Source organism: Stigmatopora argus, chromosome 21, assembly GCF_051989625.1.
Source record: "Stigmatopora argus isolate UIUO_Sarg chromosome 21, RoL_Sarg_1.0, whole genome shotgun sequence".
Classification (NCBI taxonomy): Eukaryota; Metazoa; Chordata; class Actinopteri; order Syngnathiformes; family Syngnathidae; genus Stigmatopora; species Stigmatopora argus.
In genome coordinates, this window is record NC_135407.1 from 6,009,131 (window position 1) to 6,025,510 (window position 16,380).

The 16,380-nt window shown below is 42.8% G+C and overlaps 1 long non-coding RNA gene across 1 annotated transcript in view; it reads left to right on the plus strand.

Moving 5' to 3' along the window:
• Positions 1–16,380, plus strand: part of LOC144067225 (uncharacterized) — a 74,818-nt gene that overhangs the window by 42,234 nt on the left and 16,204 nt on the right. The window contains exon 5 of the long non-coding RNA XR_013297870.1: positions 4,126–4,254. This is a non-coding gene — a long non-coding RNA (uncharacterized LOC144067225). The remainder of the gene's footprint in view (positions 1–4,125; positions 4,255–16,380) is intronic.

The following is a 16,380-nucleotide window of genomic DNA, read 5'->3' on the forward strand; positions in this document are numbered from 1 at the left end:
ACAATCCAATGTTCACGTATCGAGCCTCAGGATTTGCTTCCACTCCTTCAGCTTTGAATTCTTGACCGGCCCAAGTAAATAAGAATCATCCTGCACTCCTATATCGGGAGATAGAACAAACCCAGGTTGGCGCCAACTTAAAAAAAAAACGACAAGGCTGTATGGAAGATTTGCTTGACTCAAATATTTGGGGGAGATCTGAGCTGCAATGACTTGGGTTTTATCGAGATGCAGCTGTGTACAAAATGAAGTAGCGAGGTAGGCGATGAATACTGGCATCAGATTCTGCAAAGAATCACAGTTGGCCGCTGGTACACTTTCCAGCGCACTGCAGGAATCCAACACACTCGGTGCAGCTTTAGGTGTGTTTGTACACCGGCGTCCATGCCAGATGCCAGAGGAGCTTTCACAACCTGCGCCCAAACGCTACCATCTGAAGACCAAGATAATCTCTGTGAGTAGAATAAGCTGACAAGTTGTTCTAAGTACACACTGATGGCAAATTTATTCTTTCCTGTAAATGTTGAGCCTCTGATAACAAACCTGTTATTTCTCAGCTAAAGTGCGGGATTTTTAATCTATCCGCATATACCAGTTGACATTCAAGTAGAGTTGTACTGTTGGAAAGTGGGAGTCCACAAGAGAATGAAAATGTAATTTCGTGGACTGGCACCGATGGGGAATTTAAAGCGAGGCAATTTGGTTTTGCTTGGCATCAAGAGTGAAAGCAAGCAAGACGGGTTAGTTAAGTGTACAATGGGCTCAAAAATGAACAGTAAAGCTTGCTAATTGAAGTCCAACTAATGCCATGTAACTTTATAGTTACAAAAATGGCATTCTTTGCCGCTTTTAACCGACAATTTGCTGGTCTCACAACGGCGCAGACTGTGGAATGATTCCTGCCCTGCAATATGTGCCTGATTTATTGCACCAAAAACTTTTCGATGGTGCCTTAGCCTACCCAACCAGCCTACTTTTGACCTAACTTTTCAGTTTTCCTTGACCCAGAATACCACAGTCCTTAGACAAAGAATGGGCGGATGACAGCAAAGGTGATTTAAGTTAGTCCATTCACGAAGGTATAATTCATGTTAGATGGACCCGCCCAGAAAGGACACGCCTGATCAATCACATCCACTCATCTTTCTCCTCGCTTACCTGCTCCCACCTGCCCACAGCGCTCCAAACAGATGGAGCTGTCAGTGGACATTCGACCGAACACGAGCCAGGGCGGAGCCTGTGGCCTCCTTTGCATGTTGTGGACCGTTAATCTATCCGGTTTGGGTTCTAGAGCTCCCTCTGCTGATGCAGCTGTGCAGCCTTTGTCTGTACAAAGAGGTCAAAGGATGGTTAACGGTTACACTGGCATCCCCCAAAAACTGTATTTGTTGTCGTTGCTGTGAACGCTCTGTTTGTACCTTTCATTTTCTGAGGAGAAATCAAAGAGAGAATGATTCATGGTGGTCCCAGACAAAAGACGCCCAGAGTGGTTTGGTTATCTGTTCTGACAAGGTGTTCCGTTCCTGGAAGTGTTCTTGGTGACTCCTACCCACCGTCCTTTGTTGTGTTCTGTGTATACGCAATGCCAGGTGATTCCCCAATGTTCTTTTCAGCTTTGCAATTTTGTGTCATCTCGATGGGAAAGCAGGTCATGTCTGTTCCCGGACGGAATTGCCGGCATCCGAGATCAATGTCGCCATGCTTGTATAGCTCTGCTGGTCATGGACTTGGCTAAGCAATACAAGGTCAGAAAAAAACGGAATGTCGCCAAGAGCTGTTATTTCAAAAGATGCCAGTTGCCTCAAAGAACACTGTCGCGTGGCCCTTGAGCAATGGGTAGAAATTCGACAAATCTTCACCACAGCTGAGTGCAGTGATCCACTTGGACCTTTCAAAATATACAATCTGTCAAAATAGTTTCACAATAGTATCGTTTGAATCCATTACAGCCATGATATTTCTGCCAGCGTATGCCCGACAGACGTCCTGAAACTGGCGCATCCTTGGCAACCGGGGCACTCAATCACGAGCTCTCAAAGGTTCTTGTAAACAGATTAACCTCACCCGTGCAGCAGCTAGCCCGCTACTTGCGTCCTGCCTCAAAGGCCGTCGGTGAATGCATCACATCATGTCAAACAAGAGGCGCGCGAATATGAGGGTTGGCGTACGACTGCCTCCGTGCCCTCCACACTCCCATGGTGCCAACACCGGTGATTACTTACACATGACAGTCGTGGCCCAGCCATTCATCAAAAGCCTTATTTTAAAATATAATTAGCTCGGTCTCGGCAAATAAAGATAAAGCACCCACTTTAGTGTGTTTACGCTTTCTGATAAGCATCTCGAACGTACACCACCAACTGAATGTCAGTATATTAATACCTGCTCCTCTTATCTGAGCAACTATAAAAGTGACAGCCAATGGGAGAAAACCAACGTTGATATGGAGATGGATAACGAGTGTGTCTTAAATTATAAAAAAAAGTCAACAGGGGTTGAATTGTGCTGTAGGCGGAGCAGACAATTGTAGTATGTATGGGGGCTTTCACTGTCACTCATTTTATAAAGACATTTTAATTTACAGAAGAATAAGCAGTGATTAAAAAATAAATACAATTTAATTATTTCCTCAAGCCGTAGGGACGTGCGCAAATACGAGTCGCAGTTGCAGTTTTGACGTTTAAAAACATGTTAAAAATTCTATCACGAATTAATCAATGAGTATTTTGGTCCAAAGTTAGCCATTTCCAATTTGGTCTCATAAATCTGGAAATAGAATAAAAAGGGTGGTCTCTCCCAAGTCTTATTGATGTGTGAGTAGGGCAAGTAAACCCAGGCCACGGAGACATCTGGACATTTATTCCAATTAAAACACACTGCTACGCCAACGTCAGCGTTGGAATATTGGAATATGAAGAGCAAGGAGCCATTTGTTGCTTGAGCCGGGAGACAAACAAAGACTATTACACAGTTTATCAGGCTGCCTGCCTGTATGAAAGACCTCTACTTAAATGTATCTGAACACTGAATAAGAGTACACGTGTTTGTGGGAGAAGCAAGGGAGTTGCTAAAGGTCAAGAAGCCCAGTCGCTTGGCAAAGTGACATATTTCATTTCAAAAATCACTAGGGCATACCTTGGCTGTCGCGAGAAGGATGAACTTGTAATTCTTCTTTGGAAACAAACGTGTGTTTCTACCTGCAATTTCCGGAGGGATTCCCGGATAGGCTCCATTTTGATGAATATTTACACATAGTTCGTTTTAAATCTCATTACATAAATGTGCTAAACTGGAGCATAACGCGGAAGAGAAGAAGTAGGAAGTTATGTTCTATGTCGGGATGTCTCACTTGTGACGAGTTATGCTGATTCTGTCTTTGTTTTGAAATTTACCATGAACCATGTTCTTGGAAACATCTTCTGACCCACTTTCAATTTTGTACTCATCACACGATAAAGTCAACGAGTCTCGACTACCGTTTTCCGTTCATTCGCCCTTTGCTCACGAACTGTTACAAAAGTGATTTTTAATGCATCATTTCAACCGTTGTTGATCTGTGCGCGAATTAAAAGTAACCAACGACTCTGGATGTTTTCTACTAGGTGTTCTAATTTAACACCAGTGCATAACTAAGACACAAGAAAGTTTCGAGTAAAGGGTCCTGCGAGACACCATTAACTCCGCAAAAGAATAGAATGGTCCTCCTTGAAACCCTTCTGTCGTAAAAAGATGAAATAATACTATTAAAGCCCAGCGTAAATCCCCCCGCTCCCCTCCTCATATTCAAGACAACCCCGCTTCTGTCATCCTTCTCGGAAAAGGCCAAGCAGGATCTAAAGGTTAGAAAAGCGGGATTGCAGCTTTGATCCCCTGAACCGCCGAGAAAAATATTGACTCATAACTGAAGTGTGGCGGAGGGAGGACGTGGAATGTATTGACTTTTTGACAGGGAGAATATATGAACTAATTTGGTAGGAATGGAGGATGGCGGGGGGAAACAAACTATAAAATACACGCAACATGCTATTTCCACTCCCACTCGTGGGCGCCGTGTCACGGGATTAACTGAAAGGCGTCAGCCCGCAGTTCATCGTTTAACATATTTTTCATTTCTTTCACCTTTAGCGCTGCTCGATACGTCTGACAGCCGACCTTTAGTGGGAAAGGAAGAGCGGCCCGTAACAGTGAGCATCCACTTGCCACGTCCGCAGAACGGCGAGTGCGTTAATCTCAGGTCATCGCCAAGAGACGACGGTAAGCGGCGAGCGTACGCTTGTCTTTTGTGCTTGACGTGCTTTGCAAGGGGAGAAAAAGTTATCACTTTTTAAAATGACGTGAAAAGAAAACGTACTTTACACTTCAACAATGGATCATTTCAAAGGAAATGACTTTTAAAATATGTCCAAAAGATGAGGAAAATCCACATTTGCTTCAGACATAAAATCATAGTAGACGTTATTTGAAATAATGCATCAGAAAGGAAGTATCTAGCTAAACTGCAAAACAAAATTGATTGATTTGAGATGTTAGTCCTTTAAGTGCGTGATCACTCAAGGTGCAACTGAGCATGATTATGTCCTGGTGAAAATCTTCACACGTCCATTCAAATCTGAGCGAGAAGTATTCCTTAAATAATCTGAAGTCTAGCAAATAAATACCTGGCAAACAACTCCTTAACCTTGCCAGAGTCTCCTCTCTCCTCCCCACATTTTTTTTCTGCCTTTCTTGCCAAATTCAAATGGAATGGGTCTTTGAAAGTCAGCCAAGTGAACAAAAAGAAATATTTGCATCACCTAGCACAAACACAAACACACACACACACACACACACACACACACACACACACACACACACACACACACACACACACACACACACATAAACAGAAAGCACTGGGCACACTGTTGGAAAATCCTACAGAGGAGAACATTAAGTCATACAAACACCTTGAGCGTCAGCCTTGGCGCTGGAAAGGCAGAGAGATGGATGGTCTTTAACCACGGATGCTCAGCCACTGATAAATGCCCAGCTCATTTTTGCACTCGCCCCCCCAAAAAAAACATGCTGTTAAAAGCACATCAATTTCCACGTAAAGAAACAATTGACATGAATTTGAACCGTTGTCACCAAAATTGGACTGTCAATCGAGCATTAGACTCTTATCTGGTTCTTATTCCCATCATGTACAGTAAAATCAATGTAAATCTCATATATATATATATATATATATAATTCACATTCTGTATTCCTAAATGAATGAAACACAATTTTTATACTGCTTTATTTATATACTCTCACATTGAAATCAGTGTTCTATAGTACAAAGAATATAAATTATTTTGCATGTCAAGAGTAAGCAAAGGTGACATTAGTTCACTCCACATTTAGCACTCCTAATATACACAATTTGCTAGCATATATATATATTATATATATATATATATATATATATATATATATATATATATATATATATATATATATATATATATATATATATATATATATATATATATATATATATATATATATATATATATACACCGTAAAAACTTTCCCCCGTAGTGACATTCAATTAGAGGGTGCCGTTCTATTTCTCAATTCTTCCACCAAAGTGCCATTCTATTAGAGGTGCCGTTCAAATAGAGGTGCCACTCATATAGAGGATTTACGGTGAATCTATATTTATTTGCTCATTTTCCATTCTGCTTATACTCATAAGGGTCGCAGGGGTGCTGTAGCCTATCCAAATACCTATCTAAGTATATAATCATTCATTTATTTTGCCCATAAATGACCACCATCACTCATCCGTCTTCCTCTTGTCCAATGTCCACTTATGGGAAAATCACTGCACCACTTAAATCCATGAATGTAATTACACTGACCGCCATTAGATTTATAGTACAACACTTTGGATCCTAGTGATTGGATAGTAAAGGTGTCCCTAATGTTTTGGCCCGGCGCGTGTAAATTCAATCGGGCTTTTACTCAGCCGCACTCCTGTGCAGATTGTGTACATCTGCAGCGCCACACGCCCCGCAATCTCGCTACGCTTCGTTAGCTTAATGACACATCGGAGAGCCATCAACTGTCCGCAAATATAAACACTAGTGACTGGAGGCTCCATTACTCGCAGTCATGCCTGGAGGAACACATTGTAGAAGCTCCATCATTAGATCGGCGAAAGGATGGTAGTGGGGGCGGGGAATTGACAAGCGGAATCATCCTCGCTGAAAAACGGCTTGATGTAATTCACTCGCCATCTATTGGATGCCGTAAAACGTTAATACGGGAGATTATAGTTATAATTCCGCACGTGCAAGGCATTGTCAAACTGTCAATTGCACACAATCGACAGAATTCATTACGATCCGTCCAACTTTAATGCCGATGTTGGCAGGAATTGCCACATAAAATGAAGGCAAACTGGAAAGTTTAATGACATGGGTATGATTAAAAATGAGTTTTATAGGGTGTAAGTACTTGGAAATATTTGAAAGTCTTCATCAAAATCCCATTTTAAAATGCAGCGCTGTGGGTTTCTCTTTAAAGACGATTGCCTCCACTCTATTTTCCAGATAATCGAGTTTATGCGCTACTTTTTTCAATATCTGACAGTTCATCTAAATGTATCGGCCAAAAATGTTTGTTGTTGTTGTTTACTGTCAAAAAGACAAGTGTAGAGGAGCCGGTTAAAGCGGCAAACGTGCATATTTGCAGACATCCGAGTCATCTCAAAGCTTAGTGGTACATTGTTGGAATGGCGCGAATGTGGTTAAGAAGCCAATGAAACGGTTAGAATCTTATTTCAAACTCAAACCTTACAAATGTCTGACCTTTATTCTAACAAGCCATTCTGGCCAATTGCGCTCCGGCAGCCGCCCTGGCGTTGGCTTACAATAACTCTCCTCTAAGTGACTGTCGTGAGTCATGCCGTACATTTAAATGTTAAATACCAAGATGGAGGTCACGAGCCATTTCCCGACACATTTAGCGCCAAATGGTTCTTTTCTTAATGACCCTTGCGCGTGCTTTGTCCTCTCTGGGGCACGTATTAAGACCTTCCATTAAACCGTGACCCGTGTGGTCACCAGGAGAGGATTGAACCCAACTGGGGTTTGGAAAATATACGTTACCTTACAACACGAGCGCCGAAAAATTGGATTTTGACCCCCAAACATTGGCAAAAGAAAAGTCCTTTTTTGCCATTGCAGTGGGCTTTTACTACTTTTATTAATTTCCCATCCTTAGTCATTACATAACTCTTCAGTTTTTAATTGCACATTAATCAATAAATGTATGAAATGATTCATGAAGCCCACATGACAGCCATTTTTTAAGGTTTTCCCCTCAGAGGCGCCGTTCGCGTTGAATCACGGTTTACCTTCGTATGAAGCGAAGCCACTTTGTGTCATTCATTATCAGCGTTAGGGAAAGATAATAGCATCTTGAACTCGCGCCATTAGCGGTAAATTGTTTGATAGTTTGTAATTATCCCTCTGCAACGGCTCCATGGTGGCGTAATTACCACTCAGCCTTTTCAATTTAGCTTATTTCGGGCGTAAATGTGGACATCGTTGCTGTTGTTCGTTGCCCAAAAATGCACAAAAGCACGCAAATGAGCCATCACGATATTTAATCACCACTATAATTCATGTTGTGGGATGTCAACAGAGATGCAGACTGTAAGAAGAAGTCTCTAAATCCCATGTGTAAAGAGAAAAGGTCATTTAATATATTGATAATAATCCGCTACCAATGAAAATAGCTCCTAAAATCCTGCGTTTAAAACCTCAGCTTCCGATTTTGCGTGTGTCTATTTTCCGAAATTTTTCCATTGCGTTCCTCAATTCAAACGTTGGCATTCCAGAAAAGATCTGCTTCGGATTCGCCACGCGCGCTTTAATATCCCCGTGTCACTCACGTTTAGCGATATTGACTATTCGAGGATAAACAGCCACTGACAACGGCAAACGTTGTGCTTCCTCATCCTTTGCGGATCACGCTCAGAATACAGATCCGCCTGGTTCTGCCGGCTTTTCGGGGGCATCTGTGGAGGAGTGGTCCCGCCATCTTACACATCTTTGCTCGCTTCTTTCCTCAACCAGACACGGTTTCTGTCAACAATGCGTGTGGGAAATGTGCTTGATATCGCTGGGTGAACAAGGTTTGATCACAGTGGTGAATCAATACCTCCAGGGTGTTGACTCGCAAGCAGTTTTGTATGCTGAGGGCTCGTGGCGAGCCGGAATAGAACATTTGCGTCTTTGTTTGTCGGCGTGTCTCCATTGGTAGGAGATCCTTCTCTCCGTCTCTTCTTCTTCTCATGAATAGAAGTGCTTGTCGGAGAATTTGTCTGGGAAAACACATCGGCTCGGCGTCGTGTTCACAAGACGAGACGTCAAGTGGGGCAAGTGTCAGGGCCGCGCCGAGTGGGCGACTCTTCAGCGCTGTCTGGCGTTCTCGCATATCGGGAAGGAAAATGTTTCAAATCGCCGTTCCGAACTCGGAGAAGTCTGAAAATGATCCATCGTGTCATAACCAAAAGTATTTGTAACCGTTTCTTGCAACTTTTGATCTTTTCCCGTCCGTCGTTTTCGAAATATTTATATGTATATATGCAGACTACGATTTGATCCCTCAAGTCCCAGTCCAGATTAGGTTAGTGTCAGTCCGGGATTAGTCTAGTAATTCATGTAATGCTGCTTCACCACGGTTAATTTCCCCGTGGATGACTTGGGAGCTCTGAGTTAAGGCATACTACGCTCCAGTGGAGTTCCTCAAACTGCAGTCTATCATTTTTGCCCATTTGGAAGTTCTGGCAAGCATTATACATGACAGTTTGTCTTTTTTGATAGCCATGTAGCTCCACATGGCGGTGTAGTGAGCCTTTGCACTTAGTTGAAGATTTGCAGTGCCATAATTCATATTAACAAAAGTTGAACTTCATTTAAAAAGTCTAGCAAAATAAGTCCTATTTAATATTGAAAGAAAACCTTGGAGACCTTAATAGAAAAGTTAAATGACAAGTTAGAGATCAAAATGTATAGGCAGCGCTGAGATTTTTTACATGTGGGGGACTGCGAAAAATACATTTTCATGACTTGACGCTCTTTTTCTATGTATTCAATTTACAAATAGTATCAACCCTAACCCAAAGGAGCTCCAGGACCATTTACTGGATCATAACCTTCCCAGATTAGATTCGCGTTGACATTGAAAATCCCAGTTGATCGTCATCTTCCGCCATTGAAAAAATGGAGATGAAACGCCGAGCGGATTTGTATGACATGAAAGGCTTCCAACATTTGCAGAGTTGCCTGTCAGACGGTCGGAAGGCCAACAGAGAGGCCGAAAATCCTCGGTAATTATCTTCCCAGCGGAAATAACGCCTGACCTTTTTTTTTTGCAGCCGGCTGTGTTGCTAATAGAATTCAAGCAAAGGAATAAGTCACTCACTTATGCAGTGTCACATCATTTAGCACCATCGCGACCGCAAAGGTTCTCCATTGATGATATTCCGAGCGAGTAAAGTCTGAATATTCATCTTAATGCTCACAACAAAATGCCGGGCATTTTTATTTTTTATTTTTTGCTGCCCATCGCAGGGAGCCGCATCATACCTTCTGATTCGCCCCTAAAAACGATTGAATTTTTAATTGGGCTAGTCTTCGAGAGAGTCTTCCATTTTTTACCCGGCGTTAGGGGGTTGGATTAATTGCTAATTCCAGCAAAACAAGCTGATAGGGTCATAAATCTCAATAAAGGCATCGTGTGAGAGTCCACGTGCGGGGCTACGCCGACTTGGCGGACGGTTTACAGAGCCGTCTGGCCCCAGGCGCCCATAATTCTCCGCTGATTACACTGAAGGTGCTTTAACGGAAGGGCCAATAACAGCGGAGAACCTCGCTGTCAAAGAGACAGAAAGGGGACAGAGAGATTAAATTCGCCCAGAGTTTTTTTTGGGTCTGCCAGATTGCTTCTTAACATCCTCCACGCGCCTTATTAGCGCACCCGGGAAAAGCGAAGACGCCAAAGAGAACGCCGTACTTCCCGGGGAGGAAACCGACTGTACGGGAGAGATACTTAACAATGTTATTAATCCATTAATCCTTGTTTGACATTTTCCGATGTATCACGCCTGATTGCTCTGTCTTTGAGGGTTGGGAAGTGTGTGGGTGTGTGGGTGTGTGGGTGTGTATGTTTGTGGTAAATCTGTTTTTTTTCCTCTACTGTGAGTAGAAGAAGTTCCACGTCAGCCTTTATGCGTGTGTTTATTGTGTTTCATCTAATCCCAAGTGGGGCGTGCTTTGTCTGGGTTTATACTTGTACTACTTTCCACTGAGAATAGAGGAAGAAAGATGTTTTACATTTGTTGTTTACAATCTAGCAGCCAATTAAAGCATAAGTTAAAAGGAAACTTTGCTGGGCGACTATGGTGTTGGTGTTTATCGCTTTATCGCTTACACAATTGCAGCTGTTTTTTAAAAACATATTTGAGCGCATGTACGGAGATTTGTCTTTTAAGTACCAACATAATCCTAGTGGATAATTGCTGGTAAAAATTATAAATAATTTTAACAACACAGCTCGTCAACTCCTCTATCTTTCACTCTGGTCAGTTTAGGTGCAGCTTGGAAAACAATGCAACCCGATTGGTTACTTGACTGTCCTTATTTTGAGGTTACTCGATGATGTTTGACTTTGACTGTCGGCGACGTACGTTCTGTTTGACCGCAAAACAGCTGTTGGGCACACGCTAGGCGTTTTTGTGCTGAAGTTGAAATTTGGTCATATCATTCCCATGCGGATTAGATCGCTTCTCCATTTTCATTATGATGTCAAGCTTAGTTTCCATGCTTGCTATTCTATTGGCCGAACCTAGAAGACCTACCTTTCTTGTCTGGAGCCGTTCATCCTAACCTGAGGACGTCTAAATATTTTCGAGTCACCTTAAAGCAGCATCCAAAATTGTGGAGAAAAACAAAAGTAGCATTTTCACTGCTCTCCCACCTTGTCAAAACGTTCTCTCATATTAACACGCCCTCTCCTATACCATCTGTACTCTCTGTTATACATCAATATTTTACCCGCAGAGCACTTTTATAAATATTTGAAAAGACAACTGTACTTGTTGTGTGTACCTCTTCCTGTACACGTCAACAGCGCGCATTTGTACAGCACGAAGCAAGCAAGATTTGTTTGTCAGAGTCTGCTGCAGAGCATAATCATATTTGGCGGCACATGCGCCTCCTTCTCTATTGGGATTTTGTTAAATAACAGCAGGATAGATACGGCCAGCTTGTGAATTGAAAGCCAAGACGTCGCTTGGCTGCCGTCCTTCAGTCTGACCTCGTGTCGCGAGACGGATCAAATCGTGGCCGTGGCTGCGTGGAGGCGGAGACTCTTCTCCGAAATAGAAAATTGAAAGCGGCGCCGTAATCCGTGTCGTGATATTGGATGCATGACTTGATCCCGCGGTCAGGCTCATGACCCAAATCTCTACACCTGCTTTCTCACCTCCTGACATTATTCGACCGTCACCTTGCGCGAGAGTCTGGCGGGATAAGATGGCGCCAGCGGTTTGGTTTTGTCGGGATTCGCTCACGTAGGCACGTTTTGATTATTTGGGCAAAGGTGAAGTGTTTCGTGACATGTTTAGATGTGTGTATGGAGCAAAAAGAAATGGATATCATACCTGACATTTTCCCCTATTTTATACAGTTTTTGATCATTTCAAATTGTGTACGCGTTTAACAACTTTCGTACGGGAATTTTTTGAAGAACGTTTTTTGGTCAAACCGATCTCATTTTACCCATTACGGCTCTAATCTGGATCGTAGAATACTAATAGTTATGCTTTAGGCGACATCTACAGAATCTTTAATTTAGTGCACCGACTAATTGGGCACTATGTCCAATTTGGGGAAGATTTTAGATTTTTAAGTGCTATGTGAGCAAATATGTGCTGCATTGCATTTATACGGTTTATTGAGTTGAATTGAATTGAATGCTTTTATTGTCATTATACATGTATAATGAGATTTAAAGCTTTCACCACACAGTGCACAAATAACAACAACAAACAGACAAATAAATAATCAATAAATAAGTAGTCCAAGTGAGATCTCTTATTAAAACTTAATAAGGGGGAATTGCAATCATTAATAAGTAGAGCAATTGGCCGGGGTTGCCAGGTATGGGATATGAATGGATTTACTGTTTCATAAACCTTATTAGATCAGCAATAAGTTTCAGTAGCTACTTCGATTGAGGAATGAAGTTAAATTAAGAAAAAAAATCCTCATGCTCTTAACTCTACAAATCATTTTTTTAATGAAATATGCAATTATATTGATTTGCACTTCCATAAAAAATGTTGCCTTCAATATTTTAATGCATTTCTACATTTGGTTAATCGCGCCGAAGCGGGCTCCAAATCAATCGAAGGCGTGCTTGTCATCCGATACATTGCGTGTTCGACTAAATGACTCCAACTGGAAGCCGGCCCAGGATTTATTGGTGGTCCAAAAATACCATCGTTGATCACAGGAAAGACAAACTCGTATTCATAACTGTAACTGTGGCATTTAGCGGGACCCCAGCCATGCTGACACATTCATATTGTCTGCATGTGAATTTCTTTAATATGTTTCATTTGAATTGCAGTCAGTTTAAAAGTCGTACCACGGAACTTTTGGCTTGTCTTTAATCCGCGGTATTAAAAACAGCCACATGCATTATGTAGAAACTGTTTGCTGCGTAAATGATGTTTTAAAAAAAACTAATAATTGCTCTGTCAGTCTCCCACGTCATCATTTATTCATGGTATAGTCACAAACTCTTTGGGGGGGGTTCGGTGTTCTGAGTTATGAACCACCTCGACGGCTAATTTGGGAACTTTCTGGAATCGAAAAATAGAAAAAAAGAGCCCTGACACCCCTTTGCGCTGATGTCAACTAACGCCGAGCGCTCGCGTCAGATTTTTGATGTGGCAAGTCAACAACAAATCTCAACGCCAATTACTTCCAATTATTATCAGGCTGACACGCGTTCGTCTGAAAATTCGTAAGTTTGATTTGGGAAACGGCGCTTGTCTTTCGGGTTCGAGCGGAGGAGGGGGAAACTTTTGCGGGGGATCCGCCCGCCGCAGGAAGTTCGCTTCAAAGTTCGTGCATAAATCGCAAGCTATCGGTTCGTCTCACTTGTCGGACGCCTGGTTTTCCGCTCGTGTCGCCGCCAACCAACGTTGGCGTCTGTGACCTTTGCTTGGCTTTTTCGCCGAGCACCGAATCTACTCGCGCACCACGAGCGTTACGGCATCAAAGTTTTGGCATCTATTTTTACTCCAAAGTAAGTTTGCGAGCCGTTTCCCTGTCTGTCATCAGCTCCCGTCAAGAGGAAGACGCAGCGGGGAGGTTTGCGGGGAAAAACACTCAAATAGGCAATCTCACACTGTGTTGGCAGAGTTGTTGCGCGTCTGTCTCTTGGTCATCCGCTTTGAAAAATAGATGAACGCAGCCGTAACTTTTCATCAGAAGAAGAAAAATATCTGAGTTCACAGTTTACGGGTGTAAATAAAAGAACAAAATTGTACAGGGCCCTGCTTTGACTAGTGTCAACTGTATTTTCTAGACTTTTGCTGCCCCTTTTGTCATAATTTGGCCGACCCTGCGCCGAATACTCAAGTGCAACTCATATATGTAGTATTTTTTTTTCCTCTAACCATCGACACTCTGATACTTAGTTTTTTTAGGCTATAGTTATTTGAAAAACATTTATGTTAACAGATGTCTATTTCGCCTGTTGTTCTCCATATTATTTTAACATAGGTTTGTGATGAAATCAAAAATTGCTCCCCCCAAAATGCGACTTATACTCCAGTGCGACTTATATATTGTAAATTTCCTCCTCCTTGTGTATTCTATGGCTTGTGCGACTTATACTCAGATGCGACTTATAGTCAGGTGCGACTTATAGTCCGAAAAACGTGGTCATCCATGATTTAAACGATCAATAATCTAAGTAGATCCAAGATGGCGGCGTGCACGGGTGCAGCGACTCTTTGCTCTCCAGTTTGGTGTTTTGTTTTCTTTTGATTTGAATAGAATTCATCCAAAGTGAAAGCCATGTAAACGCACAAACAAGAAAATGTTAGACGACGTTGAGACTTTGGTCACGTTTTTACGGAAGACAACCTCTTAAAAAGTTCGATTCGGACGCCATATTCCTCCTGCAGGTGTAACGTGTAAGGCTTTTGTTTGCTGACGGCGCGTGTTGACAAAGGGCAACGTGATGTGATTCTATTGACAAGCCCGAGGCGTCATTGAAAAGCCGCCTTTGTGCGGGAAAACAAACACCTGGGACAGGCGAGGCAGAAGAAAAGAAGCGGCGGAAAGACACAAAAATACAACGAAAGAAAGCATAAAAGGGAAAAAATCTACATCTCAGCAGGGGCGGCTTTGGCGAGCGTCGGCCGCTAATTAATCAGACCTTCAATTGCGTGCCGTTGGGTGCCTCAAAAAAACAAATTGTTAGCCGGGCGGATTATGTTGCGGTGTTCCGTCTGATTTTGTCGGAGCGATTACGTGTTTAATCAACTGAAAGCAGATCCTAATGAACAAGCTCGCCGCCGCCATGTTTTGCGCTGATAATGAACCGTTCGTTCGGGCTCATCTACGATCAGAATCGAGTCATCTTCCGTTTGAGTCCTTGTTTTCGTTAGGGCGCTGACGGCGAGAGTCGTCTAATCCGTGGGGACTGAGAGGGGCGAACAAGTCCCTCCTAGTCGCCACGGATTGGACGACTCTCGCCGTCAATGGCTGCCAGACTTCCTTTGAAAGCCCAACGAACGCAAGGCTCTTTAAAAATTCTGCTCTGTTCTAATGGAGATTCTTTCTCGCTGTTAGAAAAGGTGACAAACATATTCCCGGTTGTCATAGCAACCGCTTCTTGTCGAGCAGCACTGTATATTCAGATTATTTTTTTGGAAGACGGTGCGATGATTTTCATCGACGGAGGCGTAACATTTCTTCTAAAAGATCAATAATAACAAACCGGGGCTATTTATAGCATTTGAGGATGATGACTGGAAATATTGAGAAAATTATCACTAATTGAGTGACAATAATGACGGTAAGAGGTGTAAGGGCAGGAAATCGATAAAAACAATTGTGACAGCCATTCGGAGTGGAGAGGCCGGACTCGCCGTCAGTTTGTTGAGGAATGGTCGCCTTACTTGTGCCGAGTCGGCAGACATCTCAAGATATGGTTTGTCAGCTTTTGGCAAAACCTGAAACGTGTCCGACTTGTTTGAAAGGCAGTTTGCGTAGACAGAGAGGCGACAAAATTGTATTCTTTTTTTTTTTTTAGAAGTTCCATCCTCGCGCAGATATTCGCCGTTGTTTTTCCCGTCATTTCATCCCCGCCGGGGCTCAAAGGGTAGCCGCGTAACGTGTGAGTGATGAGGGCGCTAAGTGGCGGAGATGCTTCCGAAGTGGTCACTCGGCTCTGGGAGAGAGCGCCGTGCCGGCGAGGGTGCTTAAACGGCCAGATGTGTGTTGGGGCTTGGCTGCACTCGGGAAAGTATGGCTCGGAGGAAGAGAAAGCCAAGGTGACAGATGTCAACGGCGTGACGGCGGAACGCCTGACGGGTCGGCCCGAGTGTCAGAGACGAAGTGTCAAGTCGCCACCAGGGCGTCCTTCACTCCGGGCCCGTCCACAGCCAACGTTTCGTCAAAGCTTCTTTCCCGAATTCGCAAAACGACGAAAACCAGCGAGTGGAAAAGTTGTCGCCATCATTTTTTCGCCTGGACTGGAAGATTAGGACAATCAGGAAGTTCATTTGAGCTCCTTTCCGATTGTGCTGAGGTGGGATAATCTGCTATCTGACTTCAATTAATCACCAGGAAACCACAGAAGAAGAAAAAAAAAGGAGACATTTTTCCCCTCTTCCGCTGGCTCAGCGATAACTGAAGTCGTTTTACGGACGAGTAGTCAATCAAGTTTATTGTTGTACATTATAGAAACATTTCTTTTGATAACCCGCTATTCTCATAATTTTATGGGACCGGTCGTTATTTAAAATCTCAAATAAATGCGCAGCATATCACAAAATAGAACGGCTTGAGAAAAATATTTAAAAAGTCGCTAATACCGTATTTACACAAAATGCTTATACGGAGTGCGTATATCGTATTTTAACCGCAAAATCCAATAGATTTCAAATCCAGACATGTTGAAGACACGGTCACTTAATTTTGCCCAAGAACTGTCTGACTTTGCTGTAAACCCTCTACTAAAATATTTACTGCATTTCGATATGATACAAACATTCCATCCAGTGTGGGAAATGAGGTGTAGTTATTCATAATGGTG